The 13,409-nt window shown below is 44.1% G+C and overlaps 1 protein-coding gene across 1 annotated transcript in view; it reads left to right on the top strand.

Moving 5' to 3' along the window:
- SPOCK1 (SPARC (osteonectin), cwcv and kazal like domains proteoglycan 1) overlaps positions 1-13,409 on the top strand; it is a 298,517-nt gene that overhangs the window by 267,874 nt on the left and 17,234 nt on the right. The window lies entirely within an intron of this gene.

Here is a 13,409-nt window from a genome sequence, read left to right as displayed (position 1 = left end):
AAGTTGTTGACACTTCACTGCTGTACCAGTGGTTTCAATGAAATCCTGTTCAGGCCTTAAATCTATTGAAATTTAATTCTCAAAACACATTGCATTTCCTTACTAACAGCACTCTTTGACTTGATTATTTCATACTGCCCTGAGCGCTGCCTTTCTGTGCTCTGTTCCCTGGTGGGATTTATGCATTTCTTGATTTCACGAGGTGCAGCAGTGCAGAGATGGTTCTGATTTCCTTCCAGGAGATCTTTGCAACCCTCTGGGGAGCTGTGTTGCCTGATTTGCACTTTCTTGTTGAATTTCAATCAGGTTTCCCAACAATTTGGGAAGAACTCCTGTGGGACATCTTCAAATGCTCCTAGCTCCATGCTGGCCAACACCTCCTCATTTTCTCTTCTAAGGCTGTCTGTGTTTTCTCATTTAGGAGTAATTCACCACATGACAACATTGTACATTAATGAAGGCCTGCTGGTATCAGATGGGATAAGATTCAGTAGGGAACACAGAAAATAGGTACAGGGACATACACAGTAGAAAATAAAAATCAGCTGATGTGCAAAAAAGTTAATGAGGGGAAAAATAGTTTCTGCTAGCATATGCTGACTCATGAGCATCTCTCTCTCCATCCTGCTCAAGCAGGGACAAATTAGATTTATCAATTACTTTTCAAGGGTCCCTGAGGAAGTGAATAAAGGTGGTAGACTCCAGTGAAAATAAAGTGAATTTACTCATTTGCTTCCCTCTCCTTTCCATGACAGAGTACCAATTCCTGGCAAAAAGGGATAGATCCTTGGGTCCCTCTTGGCAGCTTTTAGGCAGTGTCCTAAATCAGGTAGCAGCACTGATCATTACCTTAAGGGTAGCCCAAACTTTCTCTCTAGAACAGGCATCTACTAGTCCAGCACACACTGGCATTTAGAGCTCTCTAGCCATAAAAGTAACACTTTTTCTCATTAAAACAAACCAAGAGAAACCCCAATAACCATCTGGGAGCTCATGAATTTCAGATTTGAACAAACTTCCAGTGATGGAGTAGTGTCAGAGGAACAGGAATCTGTAGAAGCAGCAGTTTTAACCTGTGAACCACTCAAAAATTCATGCATTTTAAAGGAATGGTATCAAATAATAATGAATCTTGCTATTTATTTTGACACTTTACAAAACAGCTCTACTGCCGTTCGGGTGTTGGGGCTTTATCCCTAATTCGGTTTAGATCCATCTGTGAGTGCACCAGCAGCTGTGAAACTAAAACCTCTTGCATTTCATCTCACATGGAGCCATATCTTCAACTTCTCTTTGGAGAAGTGTTTCATGTGCTTCCATTCTAACATCATCTTATGTTTTTACTTCTTTCTCTATATATAATCTTTTAATTTATATTCTTGGCTGTTGCTTTCCCGCTCTGGTGGCACAGAAATAGATCTGCCTATTTCTTCTCAAACACTGGCAAATTGCTAATTTTACTCCCTGAGTTTTGCTCTTTCAAGCTCAAGGCCGTTTTCATTATGGAAGCCAGCAGCTGCCCTTATCATCATCAACAGCTTGAGTTATTTCCAATTGTTGTAATTCAGAAACAGAATCTGAAATGTCTCCCTGCTCAGCTCTAGAAAGTGGAGCAAAACAACCTCCTGGGAGTGGAAGAGTTTAGCAGGTTGTCTTAGCACTCTCAGCCATGGCTGTGGAAGGTCTGTGGGAAACAGTTCCATGTAGAACTGAGATGTACATATTATGGTAGCCTATAGCACTGGCCTAAAAATAACCATCCCTCAGTTCCCCCATTTTGTCCCCAATGAGTTTTGTTTCTACTCTTAATTATTCTTCTAGCTTTGCTTATTTATTATGCCTAAGAGTACAATATCTGCTAAGCTGAGTCAGATGTCTGTGAAAACCTCCATGGACTGTGAGCTGTGGCTCTGCTTTGAACACTGCTTCAAAAATCAAATCAATGTTCAGTTTTTCTAAGCACTCAACCCTCTTGCAAAGCCTGGCTGGTTCTGGACAAGCCATGACCACAGGTAACTGGAGCATCTCCTCTGAGTGCAGAAGACAGTGGCTGCATCCACGTACCTACCAAGTGCAGGTCACCTCTGCAGAGCACACTGTGAAAAGCAGGGAGGAAGGGAGGCATGAGGGGAGATGATGACTCTCTCAGTATGAAATTATGGGAAAATCCATTCAGTTAGACGTTTGCTCTGGTTTAGTTTTCAGTTGATCTAACTCTGTCTATTCCTCCTTTCTGGTGATGTGACAGAATTTGAATTAGAATGTTAGGATGAGCTGGCAGATTAATTTTGTGAGGTTGAGAACGATGCAGGAGCTAACATCTTAATTAGAGCCTGACATGGCCAAAATGTAGCAGGGGACATTACTCCCACAAACCCTTCCTCCCCAGTTCCAACAGCCCCCCCTGCACTGTTTTGGCCTGGATGTATTTAAAATAAGCCTCCAGGCTTCTTAAGCACCTGGCAGAGATGAACTTTCCAGGGCTTTCACAATTAATGCAGGCAGAAAAGGAACTAACATTAAGTGCTAGGAAAGCAGATGTACTCTTTGCCTACAGCTTTGGAGAGGGAGCTTTGCAGCTCTCAATCGTTGTTTATACAGCTCTAGCTGAGCTTTGTGTTTTCACTGTACCATTTTAAGGAAGCATCAGTTCAAAGCCTGTTTCATCTTCTCGGTAACTCAGCTGTTCCTGTAATCATCTCAAAGTCTGAACCACAGGATCCTGGCATCTGCTGCTGTAATTGTAAGGCAAGGCAAAACAAGTGACAGAAGGATCAGAGGTGGCTATCAGCATAGGTGTCAGCCCCGTGGAAGAATAGCCAGGGGATGCCAAAAATAGGGTACAGCACATATACCAACAGGGAACTTTGTCATGAAATGTTGGTCATTATGGAAGGGGTTTTTAATGAAAAACATTCACTTCTCAAACCAGCAAGGCATGCTTGGAATGCAGTACTTTTCCTCACAGTAAAACTAAACAGCCCATTTCCTTCTGCATAAAATTATTGACACAACTCTTCAGTTTTTAATTGTTGTAAGAAGTTGCCTGAGACCTCAGCAAATAAAGCAAATTAGAGCATTGCCCCTTCCAACCAAGAGCTGTGAAATATTTGTGCAGGTAATTACTGCCACAGCTGCATCACCAAAATATCACAGAGCAAGCACTTGCAGCCCTCTGCATGTCACAGTCACGGGCAGGTGTGTGCATTTACATGCATGTGTGTGCAGCTCCATGATTGACAGAATAGAATACAGAATTAACCAGGTTGGAAGAGACCTTCGAGATCATCAAGTCCAACCTATCACCCAACACCATCCAATCAACTAAACCATGGCATCAAGTGCCTCATCCAGGCTCTTCCTAAACACCTCCAGGGATGGTGACTCCACCACCTCCCTGGGCAGCACATCCCAATGGACAATCTCTCTTGCCGGGAAGAATTCCTTCCTAACATCCAGCCTAAACCTGCCCTGGCACAGCTTGAGACTGTGTCCTCTTGTTCTGGTGCTGGTTGCCTGGGAGAAGAGACCAACCCCCACCTGGCTACAACCTCCCTTCAGGGAGTTGTAGACAGCAAGAAGGTCTCCTCTGAGCCTCCTCTTCTGCAGGCTAAGCAACCCCAGCTCCCTCAGCCTCTCCTCACAGGGCTGTGCTCCAGACCCCTCCCCAGCTTTGTTGCCCTTCTCTGGACACCTTCCAGTGGAGGGTTAGCACAGCACTGAATTTGTCTTGATATTTACTTCCAAATCAGCTCCTGCAGCAGCAGTTTTCAGCACACACTTTGTGTTTTGGGTGAATGGGAGCAGAGCTACTCTGCAAAGCCTGAAAGCTGATACAATTCTCTGTTTCATTTGGTTTGAAAGCCTATTGTGATAATCCACACATACAGAACAAAATCACAGCAGAGTGGAGGAAGTTGTTGACTTACCTACAAGAGAGGTTTGCAGAGATGTCTGTCAGAGGAAAAATCATTAAAATGTTCATATTTTCTTTTTACACAAAGAATAATGTAAAGTTTATCACTTAGTAGAGAAGATGAGCTTTGTCTCCTATCAGTTTTGGTGCTATGATATATTTGCTTTTTAAATTGTGTGATTACAGCATTTTCAGATGTGTTTTACCCTGTAACTTTGTCATGCTGGTCTTCAAAAATAACATAAATGAGACTGCTCTTTCTGTCTGACTCATTGGCACTGTGCCTGTCCTATTTTTTGACCGGAGGAACACAATACCACTGCTGGGCAATGCTGTGTAGGCTTGTGCTATACCACATTTTAATCAAAACTAAATGGACTTGTCCTCCAGGCTCACAGGACAAGTGACTGAACTGCTTGTTGCAACAAACACGTCTTACAGAACCAGCTGGTTTGGTGCTTTTGAGCCAAATAGCAAGCAGGGCTTTTTACTCATGGCTGCATCCACTCCCTCTTGCTGCTCAGGGAACTCCAAGCCTGAAATTGCAGGCTGTGGATTGAGATGGGCAATCTGGCAGTGTTTCCCATTTCTTATTTACAATATGTGGGTGGTCACCCTGAGCATAGCACATTGCCTCTGCTCCAAGGCAGGACATTTGCATCTTTTTAAGCAGGTGTTTCAAAACCGGTGAGTTCTGTCCTGGCAGTTGGAAAGGGCACAAACCTCATTGGCTGAATAGCTGTTTGTAAAGCTTTTGGTTTATTTCTGGTTTCAGCATTTCTGCATTTGGAGCTTGCTCTTCTCTACAGGACTGGAAGGTGTCCAGAGAAGGGCAACAAAGCTGGGGAGGGGTTTGAAGCACAGTCCCATGAGGAGAGGCTGAGGGAGCCCAACGCATCACCCTCTCCACATGCAGTTGTTAAGCATCATAGAATTGTTTTGGTTGTAAAAGACTTCTAAGATCATTGAGACCAACCATCAACCTAACACAACCACAGCCATTAAACCACGTCCCAAAGTGCCACATCTACACCTTTCTCGAACACCTCCAGGGACGGTGATTCCACCACCTCCCTGGGCAGCCTGTTCTAATGCTTGATCACCCCTTCAGTAAAGAAATTTTTCCTAATGTCCAACCTAAACCTCCCTAGGTGCAACTTGAGGCTTTTTTCTCTCACCCATCCTATCACCAGTTTCTTGGGAGAAGAGACCAACCCCTATCTGACTCCAGCTTCCTTTCAGGTAGTTCTGGAGGGCAATAAGATCTCCCACTGTTTGTAAGAATGGTGACTCTAATAATGACAGTGGTAATGAGAAGGCACCAGGCACATGCTTGATAGATGGCTAACAGCAGAAAATCCAAAGACCTAAAGCACTCTACACACATCCTGAGAGTCTGGCTGCATGCTTTGCTTGTTGTGAAATACAATGTCATGTGCCACTGATTTTTTTCTGGCCAGTATGGACTCCTTGCTTGTCACATAGGACCAGAACATTGTAGCAGCAAACAGGACATTAAAGCAGTAACGGAGTGCTGTGCTTCCTCAGCACTGAGTTGTGTTGAGAGTTAAGTGCAGCAGGAGATCTAAAGCTTGTTTTGGTAGTGGCTGGAGATTTTACAGTATTGTTTTGCTAGGCTGGAGTAAAATGGGATGTAAGAGAACATTCAATATTGATTTAGTATTGTGCTACTGCTGTTAAGTTCAGGTTTAATGTTGGTTTCTAGCACTGAGCACTCTTGAAAGTCCTTCCCTGAAAGAGTGAAATTAAGTTATTATACTGTTAATTTTCACCACCAATATATATAGATGAGTATCTGTAGAGCTGAAAAAGTCCATAATGGAAGCAAGCCTATAAAAACCTGAGCCTTTACAGCATGTTAATGGCTTTCCATTAGGTCAGATTAATGTTTTCTGCTGGTTGAAAATAGGTATTTAGCAACAGTGCTTTTGGTTAGGGATAAATAACATCTGGACCAATTGCTTCTCCCTTGGGAATAAATTTGTACTTTCAATGCTTGCTATTAAGTCACTTCCACAGGATAATTCTTAACATCTGCAAATTCAGATCTGAGGATGTCAGCTGGGTGCCCCCAGCAAGTAGATCCTCCTCCTGTGCTGGCATTGCTGTGACTCAGAGAAGTGACAGATTCTGCCACTGCTCATGGTCAGATGCAGGGCACTGCACACTGTGATCAGGTTGAGGTGCTGGATGATAACCAACCTGCCTCACCATCCCAGTTTGTGCCAGCAACAATACCAACCTGCTGCATGCAGGGAAGTCGTGGGCTATGAACAGATGTCAGCAAAGAGCATCAGTAGTAAAGGATCCAGGAATTAATGCTGGGTAGGGACCTGGTACAGAAGGTGGCTAAGGCAGAACATTCATGAAATAACAAGGATAAATGTTGTTGGGGTTTTTTTTTCCTTCCCCTTTTTAAAAAGGGGAGGAGATGTGTAACTCATTCTTCATGTCTTGAAGACAGTACACACAGAGGTGACAATGCATACTTGCCTGTGTTTGCCCTTGGCTCTTAGCCCCAGCAGCAGAGTTTTGAATGGTTGCTGACAGTTGGCTGGCCAGATTTCAGTTGCTGGAGAGGGGCTAAGGAGAGGTTCCTCCCTTGGTGTTTCTCTTCATTCCAGGCTTTTTCATCAGTGCTTCAAGTCATGTTAATGTCCATTTGGTTTGCAGCCCAGGTATTCTCCCCTTACAGACCTTCAAATAGCAAGAGACCCATTATCACATCTACTCCTCCTCACAGCCCTTTTCTCCTCATCTCTGAAATGTTACTTGACACTTACATTAATAGTAAAGAGGTACATTTGTGCTGTTTTTCATGAGGAAGGTTCTTTAAAATGCTTTATACCTTACACTAATGCAAATGTATATGTGAGGATCTTGGATCTGGAGCTCCTCAGAGCTGTGCTTTCTAATTGTTTGATATGTAACTAATGAGCTCTACCACCAGAAATAAAGTGTTAAGTGCTCTCTCTGGTTCTTACCTGGACACCCAGCTGGAGGCTGGGCCTGGCTTTAATAATCACAAACTGATGCCCTCCAAAGGTCAATCAACTTGGAATTGTCTAAAATGATGTGTTCCAAACCAAAGAAATTTGGTTAGAGAGTTAAAAACCATAGAATCATCGCTGATTGGTCTGGCTTTGAAGGGACCAACCCCCCTCCATGGGCAGGGACACCTTCCACTAGCCCAGGTTGCTCAAAGCCCCATGCAGCCTGGCTTTTTTTTCTTTGCAGATGTTCAGCTAAATAAAAGAGAATGCAGTTCCATCAGGCAGAGAGGCAGAATCCTTTAAGCCATGCATGCTAACAGTAAAATAAAATTGAGGACAGAAAAAACTTAAAATACCACTTCCTCTATTTTAATGTGCAGGAGAAAGTAAGATTGAGGGCAGGAAATACTTGAATAGAAATTTAGCTGAACTTTGCATTACATTTCTGAAGTCTCATGTAGGAATTTATTATTCCCTGCATATTAACAGCACAATTGGTTCCTGTTGTACTCATGAAGCAGGAGTTATTCTTGTGAAGAAAGACTGCAGCCCTGAGAGATAACCTCAACATAATATCCACTGCTGAATTATCCTGAAGCAAAATACTTAACAAGTATCTCAGTTATTCACAATAAAACTCTCCAGGAGGAAGAAAATTCCATTTCTGTGCTTCCTGTCAAGTTGTGCCTGAGACTGAATTCCAAAAGGGAGCTGCAGGGTCTGTGACGTTTTGCAGATTCTCGATTAAAGACAAAAAGCAGAAAGCATCTTCCAGGGTTCACTTCTAAAGACTGACATGAGAGTGAGTGAGTCAGGCAGCCTTCAAGGAAGCTCCAGCACACAAGAGTGTGAAAGCCTGTTATTGCTCCATCAAACTAAAGAGCAATATTATTAGGGAATGACAGGAGGATACAGGGGTCCTGTGTCCGTGTGAGCAGCTGTAGGGCAGAACCGAGCTGATGTAGGTCATGGACTGCAGCACTTGGGTAATAGCAGAGGACGGGTGTAGGTAGCAATGTTTATGTGTGTGGTAAAGCTGGTTCTTGACATGGTTAGCATCACAGACAAGCAAAACAAATATATAACTGTGTCATGGATGGCATTTTATAGATCCTGACATATTTAATTGACTAGACTATACAGAGAAATCGTTTCAGGTCTGGTTTCCCATTAATTAATCTACTTCTGCTCCACTGCACTGTGCATTCAATCCTCTTTCCTATTGCAGTTTAAAAGCTTGGATTCAAATTAACTCACTCAGTGCAATCTAAACCAAATGGCCACTTGGTGAAATGTATTTGAGTGATGTTGGTGTTTCACTGGAAGGCTATTCTGCAGCGTGCTAAGGCCAGGAGGGCAGATGAATGTGCACCAGGCTCCTGCCTTCTACTCTGCACTGGCAAGATGGCTTGGGAGCAAATCAAGTGTCCCTCAGAGCATCTGCTTTACCTTAGGTTTCTGTGGTGTCTGGAGTTGTCTTGTATTTGGAAGTACACAAATCTGAACAACCCTAGAAGGTAATTTCTTTAACCATTTTTTATTTCCTATGACTTGTTGACTCTGTGTAGCTCAGTATATCTGTACAGAAGGCATGACAGAGTGTCAGGAAGGCACAGAAATGGCTGTTTGTAGTCCAGGATTCCAGTCTTGGCTTCCTAAAGACATCATGTGCCGTAATAAATATTGCTGTCTACAACTGCCTGAAGGGAGGTTGTTGCCAGGTGGGGCTTGGTCTCTTCTCCCAGGCAACCAGCACCAGAACAAGAGGACACAGTCTCAAGCTGCACCAGGGAAGGTTTAGGCTGGAGGTTAGGAGGAAGTTCTTCCCAGAAAGAGAGATTGGCCTTTGGAATGTGCTGCCCAGGGAGGTGGTGGAGTCACCATCCCTGGAGGTGTTTAGGAAGAGACTGGATGGGGTGCTTAGTGCCATGGTTTAGTTGATTAGATGTTGTTGGGTGATAGGTTGGACTTGATGATCTCAAAGGTCTCTTCCAACCTGGTTTATTCTATTCTACTAAATATCAAGTTTGCACACAAACCCCCCCTTCATTGCTCATTTATTGGACAAGCAGATCTTGGTGGTTTCACCACTCCATACAGTCAGCAGTCAAGGCTGTGTTACCCATGCAGTTTTGACTGGAGATACATTTGGGAAGTCCTCTGGCTAACCTGTCATGTGTGAGGTATTGGCTAAACACCACTTACTTGTCAGGCACTATAATTCTTAGTTTTGCCTTTGCAAAACTGACTTTCAAAGGACAAGATGGCTCCTTGGCAGGAGGGAAGGAAGGGTTCTGCCTGCTTTTAATTCTGAGGGATGATGTGATTATTGGTACACTCCTTCTCAGAAAACCTTTGTGAAGACAGATTATCGAAGAGAAGGCTGTTAAGGCCTCTCACGTTGCTGTTCTTCCCAATAACATTTTGGCAAACATTCTGCCTGATGAAAATCAGCTGAGGACATTTCAACAGGCGGTGCAGGAGCAGCAGCTCCCATCTGAAAGAAGAGCCTTCATCATTTCTAACGTGTGTAAGTGCCCAGCTCCTGTCGAAATTACTGCATGATGAAATTTCTCTATCTTTACCAATCTACAGTCACAAAAGTGGTGTCAGTTGTTTTTCACAATTGGGTTGTTTAGCCTGGAGAGGAGGAGGCTCAGGGGAGACCTCATTGCTGTCTGCAACTACCTGAAAGGAGGTTGTAGAAAGGTGGGGGTCAGTCTGTTCTCCCAGGCAACCAGCAGCAGAACAAGAGGACACAGTCTCAAGCTGTGCCAGGGGAGGTTCAGGATGGATGTTAGGAAGAAGTTCTTCACAGAGGGAGTGATTGGTCATTGGAATGGGCTACCCAGGGAGGTGGTGGAGTCACCATTGCTGGAGATGATGATAATAATAATAATAAAAACAGGTTGGAAGAGACCTTCAAGGTCATCACGTCCAACCCCTTAACCAATCCAACACCACCTAAACAACTAAACCATGGCACCAAGCACCCCATCAAGACTCCTCCTGAACACCTCCAATGATGGTGACTCCACCACCTCCCCAGGCAGCCCATTCCAATGGGCAATCACTCTCTCTGTATAGAACTTCTTCCTGACATCCAACCTAAATCTCCCCTGGCACAGCCTCAGACTGTGTCCTCTTGTTCTGGTACTGGCTGCCTGGAAGAAGAGACCAACATCTGCCTGTCTACAATCTCTCTTCAGGTAGTTGTAGAGAGCAATAAGGTCACCCCTGAGTCTCTTCCTCTCCAGGCTAAGCAACCCCAGCTCCCTCAGTCTCTCCTCATGAGGCTTGTGTTCCAAACTCCTCAAGAAAAGCCTGTATGAGGCACTTAGTGCCATGGGCAAGTTGATTGGATAGGGCTGGGTGGTAGGTTGCACTGGATGATCTTGGAGGTCTCTTCCAACCTGGTTGATTTTATGGTTATGAAAATAAGAAATGATCTGTGCATGTCTGGAGCTAGTTCATTCCTAAATATTTATTACCTATAAAATTAGTTTGCTTCCTACCCTCTCACTCCTTCAGGCAACATCTCCTGATGGAGGCTTTTGCAGGCAGGATGATGGAATTTGTTCTGCTCTTGCTTCTGTTGTGATTTTTCTCTGATAAAAGATTTTGTTTGCCAGTAACAGCCAAGGAATTACAGCAGCCTGAGATGTTCCTTATAGAAAAGATGGCATGGGGGGGCTCAGAAATCTGATTGTTGTTTTACCTGGCAAAGACAAGGTAGTTTGCAATGAGTAAAACATCATCTGAGTGAGAAAATTGTGACAAGCCTTTTCATCAGTAGCATAAGCCACTTTACAGTTAATATTGCCTTGCTTTCCATTTATTTGTATTAATTGTTGTTTATTTCCTGTAAGAGTTGATTTTTCTTTACCTGGACTCAGCTTTAGTGGGATAACAATCTTCACATTTTTATCTTTAATAGGAAAACCTACCAAATTCTTTCAACATTAGAGAAAAATGGGGAAATAGTTCTTTTGCTTCCTCCCCACCAAATGCTAAAAAACTTTTCACTTAGAAAAACCTTTATCATTCTGTTTGTAACTTCAGGATTAGTTCTGTCCCCCCAAAAACCCCAAAACCCTGTGAGAACAAACAAATACCACAGCTGTGAGGTATCAGCAAGGTCATTGCAGCCCTTGGGGCAGTGAGTTTGACTTTGGAAGACACAGGTGGGACTCAGTTGGTCTTCAGTAGGGTGGAAGAAGGAATATTACAATGGGCAGTGAATTGGAGAAGACATAGTGCAGATGAGGGCAGTGAAACTGGTGAAGGGCCTGGAGAATAATTATGAAGAGCAACTGAAGGAGCTGGGGATGGTTAGTTTGAAAAAAGGAGGCTGAAGGGAGACCTCATTGCTGTCTACAGATACCTGAAGGACATTGTAGAGAGGCTGCTGCTGGTCTCTTCTCCCAGGTGAATGGAATGGAATGGAATAGAATAGAATAGAATTAACCAGGTGGAAGAGACTTTTGAGATCATCAAGTCCAACCTATCACCCAACACCATCTAATGAACTAAACCATGGCACTAAGCACCCCATCCAGTCTCTTCCTAAACACTTCCAGTGATGGTGACTCCACCACCTCCCTGGGCAGCACATCCCAATGGCCAATCTCTCTTTCTGGGAAGAATTTCTTCCTCACATCCAGCCTAAACCTCCCCTGGCACAGCTTGAGACTGTGTCCTCTTGTTCTGGTGAGGGAACAGCCTCAAGCTGGGACTGGGTAGGTTTAGACTGGACATTAGGAAACTTTTTTTCCCATCAAGAGTGGTCAGGCATTGGAATGTGCTGCCCAGGGAGGTGGTGGATTTGCCAACCCTGGGTTTGAAAGTGGTTTGGATGTGGTGCTTGGGGATATAATTTAAGGGTGAACCTTGTAGAGTAGTGTTCTGGGCTGGACTTGGTGATCTTGAGGGTCTTTTCCAACCCGAATGGTTCTGTGTGATTCTGTGTATTGTGAAGGGTGCCTGCCTCTGCAGCATGAAATCTTTCTCTGTACTCCAAGAACTGTCATTTAAAATGTAGAGGAGAGTGCATGGCAGGCATAATGAAATTGTCTGAGTATGTGAATTTTAAGCACTGAACATGCTACAGAAACAAGAGTATTTTTCCCTGTCAGAAGCTGGTGACTAATGCAGCTTTTTTCCTTAAGAGCATTTGTTTCAGCTGGACATTCATCTTGTGGCAGAAATTTCTGGAGGAATTAGATCTTTCTCAGTAAAAATTTATAAGAGGAACATTTTACCTAGCTAACAAAATGGAATTGACAACCTTCAGTGGTGGCAAGGTCTCATTGCAGCACAACTGGAGCAACATAATGATTTTGGGTTTGCTGTATATAAATAGGGATATATATTTCCCATTACTGTGATAATAGCTTTATCCTAAGCAAAATGTGCTTATAAATTATCCCTCACTCTTGTTCCAGTAGTATGTCTGGGAGAGTATGCCCCTCCTTCCCATCTGCTTGACTGATATTTTTCTCTGAAACCCTAAAAGGTGAAAACATTTAAGTGAAATAGTCACATGGCTCTAACTGGGGACCTGCGGGTAGCTCTGTGTCGCCTCTTCCATCACAAATCATGTCAGCCACCATGGAAGTGCTGGAGTGCAGCTCAGAATTCATAATCACTTACATTTTAGGGGATGAGGTGATAGAAAGAAGCCCTGTGGAAAAGGACTTGAGGGTGCTGATGGTACAGGAAGCTGGACAGGAGCAGGCAGTGTGAGCTTGCAGCACAGAAGGCCAATGGCAGCCTGGGCTGCATCTAGAGATGTGTGGCCAGCAGATCCACAGAGGTGATTCTGCCCCTTTGCTCTGGGGAGACCTCACCTGGAGTGCTCTGTACAGGTCTGGAGCCCTCAATACAGAAAGGACATGAACCTGATAGAGCAGGTCCAGAGGAGGGCCACAAAAATGATCAGGGGGTTGGATCAGCTCTGCTACGAGGATAGGCTAAGGGAGCTGGGGGTGTTCAGCCTGGAAAAGAGCAGGCACTGGGGAGACCTGATAGCAGCTTGCCAGTACCTAAAGGGGTTCCAAGAAGGATGCAGAGGGACTGTTTACAAACACCTGCAACAACAGGACGAGGGCAAATGGCTTCAAACTAGAGAAGAGCAGACTTAGATTGGATGTTAGGAACAAGTTCTACACCATGAAGGTAGTAGAACACTGGAACAGGTTGCCTGGAGAGGTGGTTAAGGCCCCATCCCTGGAAATATTCAAGGTGAGGCTCAATAGGGCTCTGGGCAACCTGATCTAGTTGGGGATGTCCCAGCTGACTGCAGAGGGGGGTGGAGCAGATGACATTTGGAGGTCCCTTCCGGCCCAGACCATTCTGTGATTTTGACTTGCATTCTTCTTCTTAAGCTCATCTTTTACTTCAGAGCTCTTCATGAGAAAGACTTTACAACCATAAACAACATATTTCTAACAGAGTACCTGCAGAAAGGTTCTTTGTTC

This window comes from Dryobates pubescens, chromosome 16 (assembly GCF_014839835.1).
Source record: "Dryobates pubescens isolate bDryPub1 chromosome 16, bDryPub1.pri, whole genome shotgun sequence".
In the NCBI taxonomy this organism is placed as follows: Eukaryota; Metazoa; Chordata; class Aves; order Piciformes; family Picidae; genus Dryobates; species Dryobates pubescens.
This window is presented reverse-complemented; position numbering and strand designations above follow the sequence as displayed.